The sequence below is a fragment of the Labrus mixtus genome, chromosome 11, assembly GCF_963584025.1.
Source record: "Labrus mixtus chromosome 11, fLabMix1.1, whole genome shotgun sequence".
Taxonomy (NCBI): Eukaryota; Metazoa; Chordata; class Actinopteri; order Labriformes; family Labridae; genus Labrus; species Labrus mixtus.
This window is the reverse complement of record NC_083622.1, coordinates 23370365-23396593: the sequence shown is the minus strand read 5'-3', so window position 1 is coordinate 23396593 and position 26229 is coordinate 23370365. Positions and strand designations below refer to the sequence as shown.

General features: G+C 40.7%; 1 long non-coding RNA gene across 1 annotated transcript in view; it reads right to left on the bottom strand.

The window, feature by feature from the left end:
- Nucleotides 1-26229, bottom strand: part of LOC132984243 (uncharacterized) — a 113202-nt gene that overhangs the window by 34441 nt on the left and 52532 nt on the right. The window contains exon 3 of the long non-coding RNA XR_009674907.1: nucleotides 22584-22720. This is a non-coding gene — a long non-coding RNA (uncharacterized LOC132984243). The remainder of the gene's footprint in view (nucleotides 1-22583; nucleotides 22721-26229) is intronic.

Sequence of the window (26229 nt, the reverse complement as noted above, 5' to 3'; positions counted from 1 at the left end):
CTGTCAGTGTCAACGTCTACTAAATGACCTGACACAAAGTGAGTGAGAGACAGAGAGAAAATCTCAACCAACCAGAAGGCCTGAGTCACAAATAGTTATCACCACTGCACCAGGACAGAGAGTCAGTCAGGGACAACGAGTAGGATGTATACGTTGGCCGACAAGTGCAAACATACTGCAATGATTAAAAAAGAAATGATTTGGAGTAACAGAATGCATATCCAAAAACAACCCAAAATCTTCCACAGGAAATCACATGGTAGTAAGTAAAATAATACAATGTTGGAAGGATGCTGCAAATAACAAAACATCCTGAAAAAGGGGTCAGACTAGAACAAACACAGCCCCAGAGCAAAGTGATGACTGGATATGCAGCGTTTTTTTTGTTTGTTGCATTTGGATAGTTTGATGGCTTTTACAGCATTTTGGGGGGATATTTGCAGCACATTTCTATTGTTGCATTTGTTTTACCTGTTTAAATCCATTTCTTCTAATGGAAATCATTTGGATTGTTGGCGCACACTTGCACTTGTCCGCCAGCGTAGACGTAAAATCAAAACAAAAACAGAGAAAGAACATAAGGAGATCATTGCTATCTGTTCATCAAATAATTTTAATGATCCGGTAATGATTGGATTGAAACTGCAGAGAGGCTCCAAGGCCCAGCTGAAAGATATCTGCCAAAGGGTGGAGACAAACGCAGACATTTATGTGTGACTGTCTGCTGAGGTTGAAAAAGGCCAAATGGACCTGACTCACACACACAGTTGTGGTGGCTACACATAAAGGAGAAGGAACTGAGGTTGGACCACAACTGGGGCAGAAATAGGGCTTTTGAACCAGCATGGAAAGACATTAAGTATTTTCAAGTTTATGGGTGGTGAGAGGGATTCGGCTCAAGGGAGATGAGGTCCTGACTCATGCAGAGTGGTGTCTGTCTTTTGAAATGTAATGGTAGCTTTTGAAGCTAATGTAGCACTCAGTAAAATGGAATAAAACTACACATAGGGCCTTATGTGTCTTTGTGATTTGACAGGTAAATTGTGCTTGGATAAATGTTTCAATAAAAGACCATCCTAGGATAAATAGACAAAGATGTTCTTTCATGCCTCAGAACATATGATAAACCACATCTTTTGACTTATCACACATGTAGCGTCCCCCAGACATGTCTCCTTAAACTTCTGTTTCTTGTTACATGTTAAGCTAAGGACGCACTAAAGGTTGATCCTCCTTCAGCAATAGAAAGCGCCTAGAAGGCAGCGTCAGTCACTGATTGTGTAATTATCTGCTGCTTTAGTAAATCAGACGCTAATTACAGACAGATTGCATGCCCAAATTGAATGAAATTTGAGCTGTGCTTTCATGTACATAAATCTGGCCCTTAGAGGCAGGAGAGAAGAAAGTTTGAGCTCAGTAACTTGTTTGAGATGATTATTAAATGTCTGAGTACCAGACAGACACGAGGGAACCACACGCTGTCCTTAAGGGGGGAAGTAAATTAATATCTACTCAGTAATTGTAGGCACAAACAATGAGGCTTGTCTGCTTAAAGAAACACGAAGCCTCACATACAGGACTGTGTATATCAAAAAGTTGACACAGCAGTCTGCAGTTTCTACTGATGGTACCATATCACAGGATGGAGGAAGAAAACGTACACAGTACTTCCTCATGCACATTCCAAGAACAGTGAGAATAAAATATGACCAACGTTGTGAAGAAGTTTCTGCAGGCTTCATGACCTTGCAAGAAAATAAAAAGCTTCCCTTTTTTCTGTTGAGGGAATACAGAAATATAGCAGGGACAGATCTGCAGCCTCAAGGCGAGACAGAAAGAAGACACAACGTCTGTGAATCTGCACTTTTCTGTCTTCTGCTAAACACGGTATAGATTTATACAAGGTGCCATATAGAACAGACACTACAACAGAGAAGAGAAAATCCACATGTTCAGTCTTTATTACCTGTGGCATGTAGGTTGAGTATGCAATATCTAAAATCAGTTTGACCTTAAGTCTGTGTGAAACTAAAGCCATGACTTAAGAAACCATAGATAGTTTTTTTGTGACATGGCGATATGTTTAGCCCTGACTTTATCGCTCATGTAACCACATAGTCGATATTGTTTTGAAAAGCCACACAGAATTGGCTGAATTGTAATATGCTTTATTTGGTGATGCTTTGATTTTTTAACCTGGAGCCACTATCAAACAACATTTTGGTCAATTACCAAATAACTGGGGGGAAAAACACCAACCCCACCAGCATGCACTTTGCTTTATGTTTATTTTTAGGGAAAATCATTTGAAACAAAGAATACATTTACATGCTAAGTATCAGTTTTCTGGTGAACATATTCTAATCCCAACTTGTCTGATAATTTGATTTGGTCTGTGGCCCTAAGTATGAATTAAGTACCACTCTAGCATCTGATTGGCAGATAGAGGTCACAGTCACATTTGGTTGAGATTTGGGGGGGTAGGGGGGATCATGGTTGCGATGCGTGCATTGTACATACCTTAGGTAACTTAACCAGATGAGATATGTAACGCATCATAAATGACATAACTAAAGTGCACTGCATTAATTCAAAAGAAAAACATGTCTGAAAAGAGATCAATGTTTACTATTTGTTTACAACAAGGATAATAGCGTTTTCCTAGATTAAAGCTCCGTGTCTGATTGAGCAATCCATCACCCTGAACCATCGCCCCAAGTGGACTCTCATGGTCTTTATACTCTAACCAGACCTAAACACCACAACAAATACATAAGGCAGAGAACCGCATCCAGAATTAATGTAGAGGGTAACATATAAAGACATATTAAGACAGGCTTAGCCTCTGCCTTCCTCACTAACTTCTTAGCGAGGTTTCTATTTCCTGTTTCTGTTTGTTTCAAGTGTAGCTGTTTATTCAACTTTCTTCCAACAAACTGTATGTTGATATAACCAGTAAGGTACATCCAGTTCACTTGGATGCAGAATCATTCTGACATTAAAATATCAATCACTTTCAAACCATTATCACTATTTTTGCCCAATGTCTTTCATTCCCTCTTATTACTACTACTACTGCTGCTTCCCTCTGTTTGGGCTGAAGCAACACAAATGTAAACTGTCATGCCAATAAGCAAGTTGTATTTGAAACAATACAACTACGAGATGCACTGTGATGTTGATGTGTCTTTAATGCTGTTATTGACATAATATTAGTCAGAGAGCAAAGGAGAGGTGTAAATGTATTACAGCAGAGAATGTAGAAAAGACGTGCACAGAGAAAGACATGGGTGAGCAGAACGTACAGCATTTTATTATCATACATTCCCTGTGTGCTACCAAAGGGAAAGAGCTGAGCCACCGTTATGTAAACCCGAATGAAACATTCATGAACAAACCATGGTCTCACTCTCAGCCCATCGGGACAGTGCATGAATGACCCATATGGCGGGTTGGCTACTATCTAAAACTCATCTACAGCAAACAGGAACACTTTGAAAGGTTCAATATGCAGGGCAGATATCAAACCAGGAGAGAGTGGTGTGTGTGTGTGTGTGTGTGTGTGTGTGTGTGTGTGTGTGTGTGTGTGTGTGTGTGTGTGTGTGTGTGTGTGTGTGTGTGTGTGTGTGTGTGTGTGTGTGTGTGTGTGTGTGTGTGTGTGTGTGTGTGTGTGTGTGTGTGTGTGTGTGTGTGTGTGTGCATGTGCTTTTGCTGTGGGAGGGAGGAGGCAGAGAAGGGACAACCTTTTATTGGCATGAATGGAAAGGATCATGTGCTGCCAGAGCAAGTAAGGGCATATTCAAACCTTAAGGGAAAAAAAGATGGAAAGGAGTGTTGAGGGTAAGGGGAGAAGATGAAGGACAGAAAGAGGAGGGGGGGGCACTGTGTGTGTGTGTGTGTGTGTGTGTGTGTGTGTGTGTGTGTGTGTGTGTGTGTGTGTGTGTGTGTGTGTGTGTGTGTGTGTGTGTGTGCGTGTGCGTGGAGGGGGTGGGGGGCGGGGGGTACATAACGAGGAAGAGAGGAACGAGAAGAGAAGCAGGGATTAGGCAATAAAAAGACAGATGAGATCAAGAGACGTCTTTGACACGCTCAGTCGGCGTATGCTTTCTGTGAGCCTGGGAGTAGCTGAGCTAACCACACACACACACACACACACACACACACACACACACACACACACACACACACACACACACACACACACACACACAGAAAAACACACATATGCACTTGTGCTGTGATGTGGTTAGCTGTGACTTTGTCTCTGACTTGGTGTATATATGAGATGTTTAGAAAGGGGCCATACTGTAGGAAGTTGTGCCAGATTCCCCAACACCACACCCCTCCATCATAAGGAGGAGAGGACTTAGTGGGCTTTGGTTCTCTGTTGTGGTTTCTTTAATTCTCTGCGTCTCTTCTTTTTTTCCTCTCTGGATCTGGCTCCTGCTCTATCTCTGTCCTTGCTGTCTGTTTCTCGGTCCAGCGCTCTGCTTCCCCTTGGCTTTTTCTTCAAATGTACTTCTCTCTATCAATCTTTCCCTCATCCTTAAGCCATCCATCTCTTTCTTTCTCACATCCACAAACTTGCATTGATCTGAGGGCATGATACATTAGGGGAGGTTTGAAAGCATTGCAGTTGGAACACTAAAGTTGGGACACGAAAGGAGAATGTCTGTGCCACACACACATGGTTAAAAAAAAACCTGATCCTTAAAGCATGTGTAGGCCTCAGTGCTGTAACATGAACACAGGAGTTTAGATTATGACTGTAATAAGTAAAGGAACCTTATGCCAGTTAAACCACACCGCTCTGTGATCATGAGGTGGTGGGCTTCAGTGAGGTTGAAGGCTTCTGTTGTGGTTGCTTTGTACTTCTTTTTTTTTTTCCAAAGATTATCATGACATTCACTCAACATTTCTTCATCACTGAAACAATGTCTCTCTCTCTCCCTCAACCCAGTATTTTCTTCCTTTAGAGTGTGATTTCAATATCCCTTAGTGACTTCAATTTGGGACGTACAATAACCAGAGCTACACTGTTTTCCTTTGATTTCCTCAGACGTATACAGTATATATATATATATATAGAGCCATCCCACCTCCTTCCTCATTGTGCTTATACAACCCTTTCAGAGAAAAAACAATCAAATGTAAAAAAGAGTTTAACCTGCCAACTGTGTCACAAATCCACACAGTTCAGATGAAAAGCAATCCCATACTAGTATGTATGTTAAGCCACACACTGACACACACATGTAACTAAACACACACACAAATAGGGCAAGAGCCATTGGTGCACTTATACACACGTGAAGTCAAACAATCAGAGTTTCAGTCTATATAAACACACACACACACACACGCGCGCACACACACGCACACACACGCACACACACGCACACACACACCATCCACCCACACGTCCCTTCCTCCCTGTTTCCTAAACCTCAAACACCCACACACTGCCTCTTGATTCAATTAAACTACAGTCAAGCTTGGATTGTGACATATACCTCCATGGAGGGAAGTGGGAGATTTGTGCGGGGGTTTTTTGTGTGATCACAAAACTTCATGACCCCTTTGCCCCGGCCTTTCCTGCCCATTGTTGTAATGCATGTGGTGCATTCAGACCAATTGCCAAGCAAGTATGTGTGCCTTCAGATAAGTCAAACATCATTTTTATTGTGATTAAATTGCAATCAAGGGAAGTCAGGGTGATGAATATGACTTTAATAACAGGCTATCAAAGAGCATTGTAATCGGCGTGCTGTAAAACGCAATATTAAGCTCATATTTAAAGCCTGCTCTCAGCTGAGTGACTCCACATCCGCACACTCAGACACTGAGATGCAGGAAACAGACAGGCATCGTTCTCATGATTGTAATGATTTCAGCAGATAATGTAAGTGGAGAGCAAGTCGCCGTTTGTTAGTCGAACTATATCAGAATCAACATTAGAAAAGGCAGCCAGCTAAAATTGAGCACTGCTTTTGGCCCACAGACGGCACTTTTAAGAGCCCTGTGCATCCCAGAAAGTGGGTGAAATATAAATGCTGATTTACTTTAAGCATATTGTCTGTCTGATTTGCTATTTTGGAACTAACACAAACACATAAATGATGCAAATTCTCTATGTTTTTGACTCCTCGTTAATGTCAACCAATACACATTTGCCTCACACACTGAAATATTGTCTTCATTCACTTTTATTCACCAGCTTTCCACTTCTAACCCCTTTCTTTCTTTCTTTCTTGCTATTCCTGTCAGTCTGTCTCTTGTTCTTGCTACTCATCTCTCTCCTCTAATGAGACAGGGACCGTCCTCCCTGTAGGGAAAGAGGTCAGTGCCCCCGACACACACACGTTCACGCACACACATAAACATGCAGGCACAGACTGCACACATGCATACACATGCAGACGGGACACATGCAGACATGCAGACATCCATGCAGATAAAATAACAAGCCCCCAACCCCTACTGCCGCACACACAAATGTGCGCTGCATACACAGACACACACATTGACCCAGAAATCCCATCTCTATTATGCAGAACATCAGTTAGCTGATGGCGGAGCTGATTATGCAGCTACCCTCCGCTAGCCCACAACTCCCTGTTGGATATCTGCCTTTAAAACCCCCAATCCCAAATGTCTTTTTAGCATATCAATAGAGAATTATATATTCCTAAACAGTAGGACTTGCATACATATAGCTTTCCACAACTTTCTCATCTCAGTGTCACAGTGTGAGTCTGTTTCAAAAAGACAAATTTAGACAAACATTTCACACTCATAGCATCCAAAATGAACATTCAGCCGTCACACTGATGCATACAGTCTCCTTGTGGAGAGTTGTTTCTCCATCTATGAGTATGTTAGTATAAATCTTGAATAAGCAGGTGCAGATACTATTTTTCTAGGAATGAAAATAAGTAATCTAACTTGAAATGAGACTTTTCCCTGTTGTTCAACTTGCCCATTAAATGCTTGAAAAGTATCCTTAAGCACTCCAATCAGCAGTTCTAGTTCTCTTTGCCAACATTGAGCTTACAATAGTTTGAGTGACAGGCTGGCAGATGCTTGGAACCCCAGAAGTGAATCGTAATTGAGGCGGCAGCAGTTCAAACCTCAGTTTGGTTAGAAAAAATGGTTACAGTAGTACAGAAGGGTATAAATCATCAGTTTTTACAGACAGTAAACATTGAAACGATTTAGATCTAGTTAAAGAACTTTAACCTTTGGTTATAAGGTCAGCTATAACACGAGTGCTAAAAAAGACAGCTTTAAAAAAAAGGCCAACTGGGTGGCCATGTATAATGGGGTTAGTTGTTCAAGCTTTGCATGTGCCACAGTGTTAATGGATACGACCTGACCCAATGGTCAGACTTGCATATGCTGTTGTATTGAAAGGTAAAAAAAAAGACGTATGAAAGAAGTATGATGCAACTGTGCTCCGTTTATGTGGTAATAAGTTGTATGTGGTGATGTGGTAATAAATATGGTAAGTTAGAAATCTTATAAATGAATAGAATATCAGAATAAATTTGATGTAAACATTTCTGATACTTTGCTGATCAGTTCAGCTGCTATGGTGGAACATTTTTGTCTTTATTACAGTCACAAAAGCTCTGCAGTCTTGCTTGGGACTGCCCTCTTATCTAACTAAGGCAGCTACATTTATGGAAAATGTGAGGCCATGTCATATTTACCTATAGGGATAATAATAATTTTGTATTTAATAGTATATTGTATATCACTTTGTATCGTCTTGAACCTCTTGGACTGTACCATATCTTATCGTATTGTATCATGTCGTATCGTAACACATCGTATTGTAAGGTGACTTATCGAGTATAGAATACGGTTGAAGCAAGTGCTGTAGTGGGTCAAAAATGATCTTGAAGAAGGGGGGAAAGAAGTTTATTGTGAAGAAAGGCAGTCTGAACTGAAAGTCTGAGGCACTCTGATGCAGTATAATTATCCTTTACTAACTTTATTGTAACATCCCTGTTGATAAAGTATTTTTATACTGCATCAGAGTGCCTCAGACTTTCAGTTTAGACTGCCTTTCTGCACAATGAACTTTGTTTGTAAGGACAGTCATCTATTTATAAGGTATTTATGTTGTGATAAAATGGAATTAAGAAAAACATGTAACACAGATTTATATTTCTGTGTCAAGTTAAATCGTAGTTGTCTTCAAAAATGAAAAAAAAACTGTGCATTTAAACTGTGAGGGAAGAGCCTTTTTAGTCCTCCTACACTCCATTTTTCCACTTTTTAGTCTACACAAATTTTAACTTTTAAAAGGTCAGTTTCTTCATTTGAATTGTACTGATGGCCTGTCTCACTTAACAGTGTGAGTGCTGAAGGGTTATCATTGCAAATTGGAGAGAAAATAACCTGGTGCCAGATGGATGAGATAAAAGCTTCAGAATGAAAAGAAAAAAAGCTGACAGTCAGTCATCTTTTGCTGCATACTGCATTCATATGAAATCTGAAATCTCCAGCACAATGTGAAGCAGTCAGCAGCAGCAGCAGCACAGAAACTAAGTTCAGATCACTCTACAAATACCCCGGCCTGCCCGTGTCTCTGGGGTCCGGCTTTATAGATTGGTGCAGTGCAGAGGTGAGGATTGGTGACCCCAGCAAAGATTGCTTGCTAAGCAAATAAGCAAAGTAATCTGTTTGTGAGTGTGTGTGCACATGTATGTTTCCATACGTTTAGATACAACATATACTTGTGCATGTGTGTGCCTACATGCATTAAACCCTCTGCAAATTGATGTGTGTGTGTGTGTGTGTGTGTGTGTGTGTGTGTGTGTGTGTGTGTGTGTGTGTGTGTGTGTGTGTGTGTGTGTGTGTGTGTGTGTGTGTGTGTGTGTGTGTGTGTGTGTGAGCTGAGAATGTTGTGTCTTTGCATGTTCATTGATAATGCCATGCATTGCCATTCTGCATGTTTTAGCTCGGTAATTGAAAGGCCATCTGTGGTCTACTGGGGAGGTTTAGTAAAGGGTAAACTACGAGGCTCATTATTTTAGTAGGAGGAAGCCCTTGGAGGCCAAAACAAATTAGTTAGTGTCCAGTTTAACCTTCAGGAAACTCAATTCCAGTAGGTGAGGTTTGCATGTGCAGCTATGTTCTTTAGGAGTGTATGTATACTTGCATACATTTTCCAAAACAGCTGTAATAAAACAAAGTCGAGTTGACCTGTAGTTATGGGAAGACAAAACAAGCAACTCGTTTGTCAAGCTGACAATGTTGTCCAAGCCAAAACTTTGTCCAACAGCATGCATAACAAATAATTTGATCGCACACAGTGAGTGCATGTCTGCTGCGCTGGGTTTATAAACATGGAAACAGGCCTGACCTGCATGTCTCAGCAGTTTCCTGTGCAAGCCGAGCTCTGTATGTGTTTGTGTCCCCATGGTTCTCCTGTCACTCCTCGGGCCTGCAGAGCAACCCATTCCACTCTATTAATGTGTCTCAGTGTCTGTGCAGCGGCACATGTGTGCCCGCCTTCACATGTATGTGTGTTTCCATCTGTCTCCTGTCACCAGCAGTAGTCGCTGCACCATTAGGACCTGTAAAGATCAAAGGTCATTTCTCCAAAGGTCCAAGGTCACCCTTGAAAAGGTGAAAGGTCAGCAGGGTCAGGTCTGCTGTGAGGTGACATTGAACAAGCACACAGCTGAAGGCTCGACATCTTGCACCTTTGGGAACTTAGAGAACATCCCACGTGGGCGGACAGAGTGTTCAGTATAAAGACATACTTGTCTTTTAGAGAAAAAGTGACATGGGAAACTGTCCTGGTGGAAAAGACAAAATCCAAAAGAATCTTTGAGAAGTAATGAAAGTCTTAAGGGAGAAAATTTAGAAATGGCTGGATTTTAGTGTTTCTAGTGTGGTATCAAGAAACACTCGAGAAATGCACCCCTCCTTTTCTTCAACCCAGGGAGTAATCGTGACAGAATCATTTAACAGATTAAACTAATTACTTTTTTGATACCTGCTTTAACAAATTGCCAATTAATTGTTTGTAATAAGCTGTAGCTGCTAAATATACTGCACAATACAGAGGAGGATTCTGAAAACAACAAATGTCTGAGAGATGAGTCATTTGGAAATGTCTTTCATCAGTCTGTGTTTAAAAGACGACTTGAAAGTAGAGGAAGTCCAAGTTCACCCTGGAATTAAGAATAGGGGCTGTTTGGCTTATATACACAGACATCCGTTAACATCCACACACAAACACACCAGTAGCGTGCGCCCACACATACACACACATACACTGCCCAAACAAATGTCTCACCCAAGCACCAAATCAACCCATTCACCCGGCTCGAGCAGTTAAAAACAAAGTTTTTTCCCTGCAGCTAAACTCAGGCCTGACCATAATTGAGTCTGCGCTTTCAAGTGATTTTTTATTGGATTCCACTTCACTACTTTATTTTATAGTTTTTATTTTGTTTTCTCTCCTGCTGTGATTTGTTTTATTGTGTGTGTTTTTAATGGTTGATTCCTGGTGAAATTAATAGCATTATCTGTCTATTATGTGTTTCTCTGTTTTACTATTTATTTGCCCTCAGTGTCTGTAACAAAACTGCTTACAGCACGAGGTCTTTGAGTTTGTGATCACTTTGAAAACAGCCTCACTTTTTATGGGATTAAAAAGTGTAATTAACAGACAATATTGTGCTGCTAAAGTGGTCCTCCTCTTTTCTATAAATACTTTTTAAGTACTTCAACTACATAAGAAATTGGATGCCCTGTACATAAATGCTTTGACCAGAATCCATGGACACACACACACACACTAATGCACTCGGCTCAGACAGGCATAATGAGGGTTAATATAAGGCTCTTAGTAGATGTTATCACTAAAGAACAAAGTGATGTTATCCAGCAGGGAAAGAAGCTTCTCTGCTGCTTTTCTTCCTCTTGATTATGTTGGCAGGAAACTATTAACTCTGTTGCCAGTTTGATACTTGAATGAAAAAAAAGCGGTCTTGCAGTAATCAATAAAAAAAATAATGTTATTGGCAGTTATACGTCTGTGTAGGTTCTCAGTCATCCAGGTCATGGTAAATTCAAAGGCAACTGGACTGGTTGGACGTTTCACCTCTCCTCCAATAGTTTTCTTCACTTCTAAACTATGTGGCGGACGGAGCTAGAAATGTAAGCCTCTGTGGGTCGTTAGCATGCTAATGATCAAGGATTACTCACATCAGAGTCGTTAGCTGAGACCTTAACCTAGTTTCAACTAGAGTCCTTACCACCCCCAGTCGCATGTGAGTCGTTGGAGTCACATGTTCCAAGGTAGACCATATCGGTAGTAATGTTCAATAACAGTTTCCTTTATTTAGGATTTTCACTCCTTTGGGTAAATCAGTTTTTGCAACTTGGAGGCCTCTGTGAGGAACTTGTTTGTTGTTTTTTGTCTGTTTTGGCGCCCCCTGTGTCTACCTGCTGATTTTGTCCTTTCCATGTGAAAGTATTGCTTTCTGACAAAACATATCTAGTCTTTCTTTCTTCAGTCAGATCTACAATTTATTGTGAATCTTTGCTGTGTAAAATATAATAAAATGTTTTTATTATACTCTGGCATTATAATGTCTGCACTAAAATAATCAATCTTGTTGCTGATGTTTTTGTTTTTTTTGCTTTGTAGGTCATATTGAGGCATGCACATTTTTTCCAGTCTGTTTTATAACCACTTGACTCAACTTCACAAGAGCTTTGAAAAAGCTGTGTTGATAAGGATCTATGGAACAGATATGGACATGTATTCAGGGAAGAGCTACCTCTACTACGTGATGTGTCTTGTAAATATTCCAGACAGATGTGATGATCAATTTTGAGAACATTCCCTCATCGTCCACTCGTGTTTTCATTCCCTGAACTCCTCACTAAAATCACTAAACCTCTGAATTTCCTCTCAACCTACACGGACCCTTTCAACCCCAGGGTGTTTGTGTGTGTGTGTGATGGTGTTGGAGTGTGTGGGTGTGTGCATGAATGTGTGTCCATCTTCTCTGCAGTTGAACAGGATGTAGGAGGTCAAAGGAAGGGGGTCAAAGGTCCAAGCCTGACTAAATAATTACCAGATACTCTCTGCGATTACACGCACGCACACACACACACATGTATGCACAATCACTGAATCAAAGACAAAGCTTCAGGACTATATGGTTTGTTATTTTTGAAATGTCTGGATACTATCCTCTGTGACCCCCTTAGCTTGTACACACACCTCCACCTTTACACAAACACACACTTGAGTATGCTCTCTTTCCCTCCCTGTCTCAGTGACACCCACACACCCCAACAACCCCACACACTCCCACCCTCACCCCACACAGCCCGAGAGTTTGTACCACTGACAGCCTATCAGTCAGGAAACAGAGGGGAGAACAGGAGACGGGAGCAGGACAAGAGAGAGAGAGGCTGGGTTGCTAGATTTAGCCTGTCAGTCAGGAAAGGTCAAAGGTCACGCTGAAAGCCCATTGACATGTATACGCACACACATGAAAACACGCATGTGTGCACTCACTCACACGTAGAACAGGGTTCATGAAAACAAGGTCATATGTGGAGGGCAGACAGCTGGCTAGGTTTACAGAGAAAGAGAGAGAGCAGACAGCTGACAACTTTTACTAGCGTCTGCCCTTTAAATAGAGACTGGAAGAAAGTTTAAAGAGGGCACAAGTGGATGTTTACATCAGGGCAGAAAGGTGCAGGCACTTATTTCAATTGTTCTGAATTAACTCAATAAGAGTAACATGCTGTCAAGAATTCATGAGCACACAGAAAGACCATAATTTGATCAGTGAAAAGAGGCAAGGCCTAATGCATTTGGATCAGATTTAATAAAAACTTTTTCTTGATTTTTTTGCCACAGGCGTCAAACATTTCAACCCTTTTTTCCTGGCATCCTTTATAAACTGTTAAAACAGAGGAAGGAAGCAGGTAAAACAAACCCACTTCTTGTGCCAGATCCTCTGTTTTTCACTTCATGTCAGCGTGACACACCTTGTAATCATCGAGATCAGTCGAGACAAAACACACTTATTCACCTCTGGTCTCCGACTGAAAAATGTCATGTTCCTTTAAGTCCCATGCAGGGTCACAAACACACAAATAATGTCAGCATTTCAGACAGGTAAGGTTATTCACACAAAAAGCACGACCTCTAAACTCTTGCTTACCATATGGCTTACTGGTCAGGTATTTGTGCTCACAAGCTTTGGCCAGGACAAATCAGACGTTCATTGTTTCTGAGTACAGGAGAGTGTGGCCATGAGGGGAGAATGGGAAGAATTAAGATCAAGTGGGTAGAAGTGATGAAGGATTTTTTTTGTCTGAGATTTGTGCTACTGATAAACTCTTTGCTTGAATTGTTTTATGAACTCATTAGCATTAAATTAGTACTTAACTTAGTCTTTTCGGTGTGGGACTTTGTGGTTTTGCTCTGTAGTTTGTCAATAAGTGGAGAATTCACAAAGAACTGATTACAACTCCTCATAGCACTTTGCATCATTTAACTTCACTATCTTCCCCGTCTCAAGGTCCCATTACAAAGTAATGATGTTCTAACAAAAACACACTCATAAAGTTGTGCAGCTTAGTGCAATTAACCGTATAAGAGTCTGCTTGAGTAGAGGAGCTGGCATGTGTGACAGCTAAAGTCCTGTCTCCACACTTCAGGAAAAAATGTGCCCTTATAGGCCATGGGTTGAGTGATAGGTAGCCCAAAAGAAATAAGGAAAGGTATGCCAAATATTTTCAAACTGCAATTTCAAATAATTTCATTTCATGGGGCAAACAAAGGTGGATTTTATATTGCCATGATCAAAAGGAAAGCCTGGGTGTGACTCTTCTTGTTGGTAGGCTGTGCCTCAGACACACAATCTCTCTTGCTCTCTCAAATAACGCAAATAACGGCCGACGATCTCCTTGGTGTGTCAGGGCCTTTACATAGAAACGAGCAAGTGTATTTGTAGTGGCTTCTTTGATATACAGTAGCATCGCTGCAACAAGAAGCTGTTGCACTCTGCAGCACTGTTAGAGGTGCATTTCACTTTTTAGGTGTGCTTTTATAACTAGATGGGGCTTTTTTTGCATCATTTGCAATGGTTTACTGGCTGCATTCTTCAGTGAGTGAACCCCTCAGTTTACCCTTTGCACTTTATTGTCGACAAAGTTTTTGTTCTCGGATTGGTTAAGGGTCTGTTGGTGGTGCTCGTTGCATTCTTTTCAGGTAAAGCTTGTTAACATTGGTCATGCTGTGGCTCCAATATCTTTATCTTTCAGCACACAGCTATATGACACAAGCAGATTTGAGAAAAATGAGTCATAATAGTGTATAAAATACTGGTTGACCCATAACTGTGCAGTAGAAATTAGCAATAGTGAGCACCTTCATATATTTGAATGAAAATGTCCTGTAAAGCACTTAGCATTGTATTTGTTTCCCAATAGAAAGTATTTTCCTGAAGCACTACTTTCACCTGCAGGATCACCACACTGGGCCCCATGTGAGGTCCCTGCAGGTGAAACCCCAAGGAAGAAAAAAAAAATGGAATAATGTGACCATTCAGTAGAACACACAAAGAGCCAGGCTAGACAGAACAACATGGGTGGTCAAGGTAGAGCGGCCAGGTGGGTTAAAGAGGAGGGGATGAGGAAGAGGAGAATGGGAGTGGAGCATGTGGTCAACACAGCGGGAAACCCTGTGGTCATTTCACCCATGGACACACACATACACACACACATACACCAATTGATAGACCAACTGATAGCATGAAAGATGCATGGTTAGTCAAACATGGAGACAAACAGGGAGATAGGCCAGAAGCCAGATGAACAGATAGGAATGCATGCAAGGCAAGAGTCAAAAACACACACACACACACACACTCACAAACTGGTCAACCTTGCCAGACAGGCTGAGTTTGCTTCGCCTGTGGGGTTGATCAAGGGTAAGCTGGGATACAAAGTGATTTGTCTTATTAATGTTCTCTGTCAGGTTTATAAAATCTCCTTCTTTCTCACAACTCATGTAAGAGTAATGCTTTCCTTGTGATTGTATATTACCATCTTATCTCCCAGACCACCATTGATCATCTGTGTCCAGGAAAGCTGAATAATAAGCAAAGGTGTGTGTCTTTAAAATTTCAGCAAAACCATGTGCTGTCTAAAGGTCCATATGTTCTGAAGCAATACAGGTATGCAGGTAATATAAAGCAATGCTAGGGTTAATATTTCATGTGTAAGAGCCCTTATATTTTATAAGGCTGTGTCAAGTACACCCTACAAACCATCCATCCCAAAGGTAATTTAATCTCAGATTCAGCCTCACATCTGTGTAGGGCTGTTTTCAATGCCATTCCTGCCCACAGTTCAGGTTTTTAATAAAACTCAAACCATCGTGGGACAAAAAAAACTCGACATATTGCCCTTATGGATGTTTTTAATCTAAAGAAATGCAAATACAGGTTCTCAGGTGTTTACTGAGCAACCTTTATGCGACTCATTCAATTCCTTTAAAGAGAAGACAATACCATCCATCAGTTTAAAGTATTAAAGAGGAGATTTAACATTGATCAAATCATTTTGCATCATGTTCATGTTGTTTGTAATGGAAATAAACACAAACCAGAGATAAGACCACCAGATCTCAAAGAGGAATAGTCATAGTTATACACTTTACCTAAAGTAGTTAGCTAATCATGTCATGGCAGACAACACATGAATGGGTCCATAGAAAGACGTTATTGAAGAATACATCATTTCACACTTAAAGTTTACTAAAAGACCACTTTGCAGTCCAACTATGACCATAATGTGAGGCAACAAAAATCCTGGTTTCTATTACAGTTTTGCCTGATCCTGAAACTTTAAATAATATGTGAATAAAAAGATGAACAAAAGTGATATTATGATGGAACAACTAATAACGAGTTGACAAATCCAATATAATTGGCATATTTGTTTGGAAATGCAAGCTACAAGAACATGTACAAAAACATTTGGAAAAAAAAAAGAAAGATCAGTAAAGGAGAAGCACAACCCCAAACACAGGGTACATGCATAAACTGTAAGCTAACATATAGCATCTATGTCATAGACTCAGTGTGGTCACTCATTGATTATGGAAGACCATTGCTGGTGGTCACCATATTCTACTATACACAATACTCACAATTTACCTAGCAGCAGGCAAATAGGTGGAGTTGAGGCGGGCCTTAAGCCTTCAGACCCCCCCCCCCATACAGTTTTTAACAACATATGATCCACATGATCTGTATTGAGCATGAATCTTTTACAAGAGGCATTAGACATGGATACCTCTGCTTTTTTTCCCTTTTTTTTGATGTAATTTTGAGATGGGACCTGATTCTGGATTCCTTTGGTAAGCCTGATTCCCTCCACTATTCACTTATGTTCTACTTTATTCCACAACTTCACCTAAAAAAACACTGGTAAAGAAACTACAGAGCCAATGCACGATTGACAAGGAAAATGTAGAACTGCACAGTGGCTTCTTACTGGAGCAGTGTTATCTGCGTATCCCTATTCATCTAAGCCAGACTATAATAGAGCGTTATTACGCTGTGGTGTGACAATCCAATCTGATGGCAGTAAAAACTCCACCCAACCACATTGGGAGTGGAAAGATTTCATGCAAACGCCTTCTCGCTTGCTAAATCAGGCGAGGGGGGGGAAACGTTGCATTGCACAATGGCTCTGTTGTATTATTAGCCCCCTCAGAGGAAGCTGCAATTGTCGGATCGGGCTCCAAAAAAAAGAGTCAAGTAAGTCTGGGAAAATATCAGCTTCCTGCCCATGACTTCAGGATTTATCCTGACTAAGTGTCTGTGTCTGCATTTTCTGCCTCTCTCACTGCTTCACACACTTTCTGACCCTGTTTCCCCTCCTCCTCCCTCCAACCCCCCCCTCCCCCCCCCCCTCTAGAGTTATTTGGCCGGATCCTTGTTTACCCAGATCAAACTTGTCAGGGTAAGCCGAGTGTGTTTAAACAAACACACGCGCACAAACTCATGCACGCAACAGACACACACCAATCAAAATTAGCTGGCATCAAGCTAACACAAATTTAAGACTTCACTGCTTAAAAAACATCTGCACCGGTATCTGATTCTCATAAACTACACCAGAGATTACTGCTGTAATTTATGCTGACATAAATAAATCATTTGAATCTGCATTTCAGTGTGTGTTTGGTGTGTGTGTGTGTGTGTGTGTGTGTGTGTGTGTGTGTGTATGTGCACATGGGAGATGAGTTGCAGAGCGAGGCAGGGAGGCTGAGAGGGAGTGATAGTGAAATGAGAGAGAGACAGTATTTCATTTATTATTATTATTATGGGCTCTAATGGTCAGATTTGGTTTCCCAGGAGCTTTTCTTAGCCTCCAACGTGCAGTGGGAGCAAGAAGCTCTCAGAAATGAGAGGGAGAAAAAAGAGAGGGGGAGAGAGAGAGGGAATACCAGGACATTTCCATCCAACTCATCTGGTTGGTAGCCAGTCTGTATCTCCCCGGGGCTGCGCACACTGTCGGTCTGACCTCAACTGAACTCATATGTAACAGTAGTCCTACTGCTGATGATGTGGAGTTGAAAGAGAGAGAGGGTTTGAAGAGATCTACAGAGAGCGAGGGAGAGAGAAGGAGGAGAACAGAACTCCCTACTTATTCCCCAGTGAAAAGGCAAACCCCAAGTCAACCCATCTATTCAATTACTGTAAAGAAATGTGATCAAATTGATTTAACTCAAAGAGGAAAACTGTTGAGAGATGATGGTAAATACTTGATTGGTATTTTAAGCAATCAGTATTTAAAAAGAAAGTTTAAAGTTATGGGTGATAAAAAAGATCTATAGCAAAAAAAAGCATACTGCTAAGGTCATTAAAATGTCATCACTGACAGATGTGATGTTACTTTCTTGTTGAAAGTTAGAACAGATCGCAAACAAGAGAATACTACATTTTGTATGCTATGCTAAGTTTAGCTAATAATTTAAGCTTAGCATAGAGAGTTGTCATATCATTCTATTCAATGGTGCAAGTAAGCCATTTGTTTCAGATTGTCAAACTGTTTTAAATGGAAATGTTTCTCAAATATTGTTTAGTATTTTTATAGTTCAGCTTTATGATTAATGGAAAATGTTTTTCATCAATCATATTGTTTATAACTTGATCATTGTCATTGTTTTATTATTTCTAAGATATTTTATTTACACATTTGATTAGGTTTTTGCTTTACTGTTATCTACCTCTGGTAGCTTTTCTTTCTTCTCTAATTATTTATTAATGTGAAACTCCTCTTCTTTGATAAACACTGGTCAAATAGGTATAACAAGTTTTTACTATTGAAGCTCCTCAGCACATGAACGGTTTTACAACCTTTAATACAAAGGCACATAGAGACACGGGGACAAAAGAGTGGAAAGCCACAAGTGTAAACATTCATGGGTATGGAAAGAGTCCAGATCTGGATGGATGGATTGAAAAGAGTGGTGGGCGTTGGAATAGGAAGGGAGGACCAGAAGAAAAGATATCAGAGAGAGTGAAACACCAGGCAAGAAAAAGCCGAGTGGGTGTTCATGAGCCTAAGACACAGTGAGGGGAATGATGGAGTTGGCACAAGGGAGCAAAGGTAAGAGAAGGCGAGTGATGAGTTTGCAGGAAGAGTTCAGGAAAGGCCTTGGATCCAATCAAAAGACTGTTTTTGATTCTGTTTTTTCATCTCACCCAAAATAATGTTTCAACAGTCTCTTGCTCATAGCTTAGCACCAACCTTGGTCTTTGAATGGGTACTCGTTTGGAGGAAAACACTTCTCCGTGGCCTCAGATGAACTGTGTGAACACTCAGTGCAGCTGTAGCTCAGGGGAGCGAGCTTGGAGAGATTAGCTAACCTTGTTTCACTCCGGCAAACCATGAAAAATTACTCAGTCTTATGTGGGTGAAAGCTAGGAACCTGCTTGTTAACATTCTGCTGATATTTAACCTCAAATGTTACTGAACCGAACCAGTTTAAGTCCCAAGAACGAATTAAGAGCAAATTAATGTTGGGTAGATTTAGTTTTTCCTTCAAAGCTTTCCCATAATGATATGAGACACTGATGGAAACACCAGAAGATGTATTGTAGAAACTATCATATATTTAAGATATCTTACAAAAAGAAATTACAACAGAGTATCCTCAGTTCACAATAATTCTCCTAAGAAATAAAATATTGATTAGGATCAATATAAAGAGTGTGGGCTGTGCAAAAACAGGAGAAAAAAAATGACTTCTACAAGCTGTGAGGTCTCATTGGTAGCTGTTAACAAGCATTATGCCAGAACATGCAAAAACAAGCTGCCTGCATACAATTCTGTATGGTCATGCTTCATTACAAGCACATGCATAAGTGTCCCACATGTGAAATGGGTCACAGGAAAAGCACCGTGAAACAAACATTTCCTCTGAGAAAAATTGCATGTGTGTGTGTGTGTGTTAAAAAAAGTTAGGCTTGCAGATTTCCTGCAAACCGTAAACACACGCACACAAACTTTCTCTTTCAGAAAAAGATACAAATGTTAAGTTTCTCAAACAAAAAAAAACAAGTTGTAAATACACATGAAGGCCGTAACAAATGCACAACGCAGAGACCTGCATGTATCAGGCTGTGTACAAACTCATACATATATGCATAAAGGTTCTCACATGAACACACGTGCAGTGCGGCTGTCTGCCTCCCACATGCAGTGTCTGTGACGCAGAGGAAAAGTCATTAGACCCACACTTCCTCTCCAAGAGAACAGAAAGAAGAAAAGAGCATCTCACATGAAACACACAGGAAATGTGTGGGTGACTGCCTCTATGCATGTGCATGTGCGTCTGATTGTGTATCTATATGTGCACATGTACACCCCTGGTCTGACTTTCTGCCCCTAGGACTGGAGACCAATGTCTTGTAATTGCTGCCCTTTGATTGCTTAAATTGAATAGACTACGGCTACAATTAGAGCCATTTAAACACACAGCAAAGGAATTGGCTCACTCAGCTAAATTGATTTGAGTTTTCAGATTTCTGTGTAGAATGATAGAAGGAACTACTGTAATTGTGTATCTGTTTTGAATAATGATCATTTCAAAATGTGCAGCACAGCCAAATAAACAGCTTGAGATTGTTCTGAGTCGTAAAAAAAAACTGACTTGAAAAAACTACGGCATACCCAATTTACTTTATAATAAAGATAGATGCACAGTATGCTATAGGCAGATTTTAATCTGTATGCTGGATCATAATGGATGTATTTCTTTAGAGACGGCGACAAATAGTACAACATCTGTGCTAATATATGGCTCAACTGAAGATTTTTGAGTTCAACAAGTTTCATTTCTCCCTATGCAAAGGTACAAACTGTTAGAGCTTCTGCTTTTTCAGAGCACTCATGGTTCTAATTGTGTAACTAATCACTTGACATACAGGGTGTGTGTGTGTGTGTCTTCCTACTGGGGCTTTAATTTTGCATAAGCACCTTGTGTTTCTTACTGTGTGTGGGTGCATATCTGCAGCCTCAGTACTGTACGTCTGTCTCTATATGAATTCGGTCTATATGTTGCTTGAGTAGGTGTTTATATATTAATATATGTGTTTTTCCTCTCCAAATTGGCCCAGAGTCAACTTAAATAAATTCTCCACTGCAGCAGTTGGAGGAAAATAAGTAAGGAAAAGATTCAAGGAGCACTGAAACTAAAAGGCGCGCAGGAGTTTATGGAGATATAAAAAGACAGAAAGACAGCAAAAGATAGACGGAGGCACAGGGTGAATCCTGGGGTTTGAGCATCTGTTAAAGCCTCAGGAAACTCAATCAAGTCGGGGCTGAAGGTGGGAGTCTTACCTCTCTGCACTGAATCATGCCAACATATGGCCCGCACACACGAATACGTGCACACAATGTCAACACAAGACAACACAGGTGAAGGACAGCTTTCTTGATTTCCACACAAACGCAAACACACACATTCGTTAATTTGGACTCTGCGTCTCATCTCTGCCTACCTCTGTTATGAACATCTGTCACCTCAGCAGGATCCAAACTGCTAATAAACATGCAGAGGCATTCTCGCATGCACACACACACACACATCCATCCCCTCTCCCACTTACTCTATCACATGCCCACCTCCTTCAGTCAAAATAGAGGGCTAAATTTGGCCCAGTCTCCATGTGTTACTGGTTAGGTATTTCATCACTGTCTCTGCACACACACCTGCACCCACAGCCACCCAACTCCTCATCTCTTGTGTTTTTATTTACCTGCCTTTTTTTGTCTTTTTGTTCCACCTTTGGGACACAGAACCTTCCATGTTCATACTGTAAAATTTGCACTGATTCAATATTAAGCTGTATAATGTTGTAAGAGCTCAGACAGATGTTTCCCTAAAGAACGCCTGGAGTATAACTTTCTTCACTGCGCACAACCAACAGCCGCTCAGGTGCTGTTTATTGGCACGCGAAAAGAGGAAAAGGAAAAAGGTTTCTCGGTGTAAGGTTCACCTGTGAGTGTTGCAGACAGAGCTGGAAATCCCCCCAATGCAGCATACACTTAAACATGCAGGTGTTTCTAACTGTAATCTTTAACTGTTGAGCTCGAGGGGGGACTCTTTGCTTTGCACTGTTCAAAGGGATATTGTACTGCAGTGTTGTGAAGTTAAAGTCAGTTCATAGGGGAAGTCTGTGTCCCTCTTCTTCTTTATGCTCTCTGGTCTCTGTTATTCGATATATTTAACAAAAGGGAACACAATTTTGGTTTACTGTGTTTTTATCAAAAAGCATGACAACCATGTGTTCTACATCCCCTTGCTGTTTTTTTTTTTTCTTTTGCATCCTGAAACCGATACATTTTGGTTTTCTAGATTATATTGCGATGGATTATAATGAGACGAAAGGTCACGGCATGGTGTTAACCACTGACACTGAGTGACCAAATGTCAACACACGTAAAAACTGTTACTGCTCTTCACTTTCACAGTCAGGTTTAGTTTTGCAGTTACATGAAATCATTAGTTGAATGTTTCCTGTTTCTATCTGTAAAAAAAAACTCACACGACTCGTGTGACAGTTTCACTCTAAACTTTGCAGAACTGCAGCTCAAATGTCAGCGTCAACTGTGAGATCCGGCGTATTGTTTTGTGTATAATGTAGGGATAAAGATTCAAACAGGTTACCCATGTTACAATTATACTTTAATTTACATTGGACAGTTTCAGATTGGCCTCACTGCCTGCAATGTATTTAACATTTACTTTTTTATTTCTAATGTTCTTTGGGGGGGATAAGAAAAAACAACAACATACTTTCTTTGGATCAAACAAGTGTTTTTCATCACCAGGCATTGCTTCTAAACACTGCTAAATTATGTGTATATTCATAAATTCTGTGTGTTTTTATGCATTCAATGTTGCCATCTAATTACATCATAAATACAGGGAACCTGGTAGCTGTAATTCAAAAGGTTATTAGTGTATATTGCTAGTAAAAGAAAAACACATTAGCTTAGTGCCTCACCTTGGCAATCCAATTCCCCTGCACATTCCCTTTGTAGAGGTCTGGAGCCGGTGAGGATTCCTCCAGTGTTAATTAAACCGTCTGTCTTGGAGAGAATTAAGGTCGTGATCTCCCAGACCTCACCACTCCCACTCTCCCTGAGAAGAAAGAGAGAAGAAAAGAGACTTAATGAAGGAATAAAAGGATGAAATGACTTAATGAACCGCCTAACGAGGCCTGTGGACGTTTAATAAGGGCTTATTAAAGCTTAATTAGAGCAATAATCCAGCTTGTTTGGAGTCACTCAGTGTTGACTTGTGGCTGATTGTGTTTTTATGGCAACTAGATAAACAAGGAAGCATTGTCATTCCACGGGAAGGAAGACAAAATCAACAGTGTGTGTGTGTGTGAGTGTAAGTGTGTATTAGTAGCTACAAAGAGAGATTCCAAAAATGATTAGGTGAGAGCCTCAGGTGACCTTGTGATCACGCAGAGGCCCTGAACTCATCATCTGGTCACATGTTGAAGTTTAATTCAGACCCACCGTCTGACGCTCCTCCATATCCTCCTGAACATTAAAACAACTAAACTGAAAGCAGACCTCAAGATTAAGAAAGGCAACACCCGACAAGGCCTTAGTTTTCAGTTATCATGATGTCCAAGCATGCTAAAATTGTGAGCGCAGCAGGTAATTGAACCCTTCACAGGGAGTGATTGGACAGGATTATGAAGTGTCTATATGCTTACAGTATTCTCCTTATTGTTCACCTCAGATGTCAGTACATAGCTTTCTCCTATTGTATTTTTATTCACAAAATGCCCTAATACAGGTAGCAGTGAAATCAACCCAAAACACCATTACTAGAAATTCCTCCTATTCTGCCAAGCTTCTCTGTGGCACCCTCCTCACCTGATCCAAACCAAGAATTTGAAGTTGTGGGAAAGCATCCAACCCCAGCAACCTCCTGCTGTGTCAGACACATGTGATGGACAAGGATCTGATTCCAGGATCTGAAAGTTGTACAGTGTTCATATGTGAAAGGGGCTTCTGACTCCCTCCCATCACTATCTGAATGCGGTCTCGTTAATTTACTAATTACATAACTCTGAGACAAACATCTTGACTCTGAGATCATATTTTTGGATCTGATACAAGGAAGTCCCTTTATGAACCAAATGAGTCAAGTGGTTGCAGTGGTCGATGATTCAACTGCCAGACCTCTTTCCTCTTTGGTTTGAACACAATCATTTCTCTGTAGACAAAAGCCTGACTCACGTGAGTCAGAGACCAAGTTGCATTGAGACTGTATGGTATACAGAGCACATGGGGGCTTCTCATATTTTATTATTCAGACAGTGATGCCATCACCCCACGGAGGCCTGACTCAATCTCCCAGCACGTTATAGCTACTTGTACTAGAATGCCAAACTGCTCTTATCACTAACACTCTGCTCTGTCTCTCTTGAGTCATTCATTTTAAATCAGTGATTCAGATTGTTAAAGCCCACAGGCCCATGTATGGGGGGAAGGAATACCCAGGGGTTCCAGCTTTAAAAGGAGTAACTCACACTTCTTCCCGATCCTGTGAGAACCAAAAGATGACCAATCTCCTGAGCCATACATTCAGTATGCTTGTAAAATGTTGATTCAAATGGATTACATAATACACATGACCACTCTGTATGTACCGTATTTGTCTAAATGAGACGATATGCAGACTCTGAAACCAATGGATAAAGTCTAACACAGCCTCTAGGAATGACGGTCAATTTATTAAGGGCTTTCAGTGGAACCAGGGCTTGATCAAATAAGTGATAACAGGCCAATAAAACGTCAAGGCTTTTTCCATTTGCTGATAAGTGTTTGCAATCTGACAATCAATTTGTGTGATTGATAATTTGAAGTTTGGAAACGAAGTCAAAGACAGAATTGCTCGGTTCCCTGATATTTGCTCTTAGAGATCATAACAAGTCAATGCACAAGACATTACTCTATGAACTGGGACCTGTATCAGTAGGCCTCAATGATCCCTAAAATATTTTCTCTCTTTCTAACTAATCTAGCTTTTAACTGTTATGATCTTAAAATATGACCGAAATGTGTGGCTTTGTGAGAGAGACTAGTAATCAGCACAGCTATGAGTAATAAGCTGAGGCACTTTGTCAATCTTACTTATCACTGACTCTTAAAACCCTAATATCTCTTTGATACAACTCATTTCAGATCCTTTGCAAGACAAACACTGAAGGGGAAATCAAATCTGTGATGTCTTGTGTCAAACTTCAATCAATTTTATTAAGAAAGTAGCAGCAGAGCCCTCTCAGTTATTAGAAGTCTTTTCATGTAGTCAGCATCTAGTGGTCATTAGAGGAACTGCAGTTGAGAAACAGAAAATAAGAAATTAAACTAATACATTTTTTGACTCATACATGAACAGAAAAAAAAAATCCCACCAGCAGAAGATAAATATATGTGTTTAAACTTCATGCATTGCAATAATTTTTTGTATTTTTGATTACAATTACTTTAATTTAACAACAAAAATGGATGGATGAATACTCTGCAGTAGCAATATGCATGTGTCCTCACACACTCCTACACTTTTCTTACACATTAACGGCTGCATTAGATTTAGGTAAGATGGCATCAGCTCACTGGCAGATTTCTGTGAAAACATGCCACTTGCTGTGTGTACGTGCATGCATGAGTGTGTCTCTGGATGTTGGGCATTTGTCCTTTTTTCTGTGGAACATCATTGACCATAAACACACGCACACGCACACGCACACGCACACGCACACGCACACACTCACTCTCTGCTTAGGAAACCACTGACAGCTAACAAACACACCTCTCCGGTGCTGTGGTCATAATTTCCCACCATGCTGTCACTTTTAGGGTGGCTTATCCACCAGGAGGAGTTCTACACACAGCTATTTAAATCAGTTAGCTCTTCCCCTAGCCTGCGGGATTTAATCCATTTTGCCTTCAGCACTTTTGGTTTTATTTTATAACAGATGACTGATTTCCCTCAAGCACTTATGGCAGATGAGTCCATGCTTCCAAGTTTCATGAATTTATGTTCCAGAATCAAAACCATTTGGAGGGCGGAGGAGGCCATATGAGTTTGTGGAGTTTTAGGGTTTTTAACCTTGAGCTCGCCAATGTGGTTCTGGTTTTTAAAAGGCTTTCAGCTCTCTTGTTTCCTCAGTTTTATATCAGTTTAGAGTTTTACACCATGCTCCCAATGTCTGGGAGTTATATCATTTAGCCCGAGGGTTGACTGAAGTCACACTCCAGAGGGTTATTAACCGATTTTTAGACATTACAGTGCAGATAGACTTGGAACACGGTGCACAGAGAGAGTGTGTGCGTGTGTGTGTGACAGCATTTCACCAGAAAGGTTTGAACCCTCACAGTCACAGTTCATGGGCCGTGTCTCTGGCAAGTGTGCCGCTCTGTTAAAACACTTCAATCCCCTCTGTTTCCAGAACGCCAAACAGCTGACGATTCTTGCAGAAGGGCCAAATGATTTCCATTGTTGTCATATATTTCCCCTCTGCCAGACATATGTCAATTTTATGTCAGAGGATTAGGGACGCCAGCCATTGTTCTGCAGCATGAGAATGATGTCGACTTTCCTCCAGGCTCCTATTTTCTCTGAGA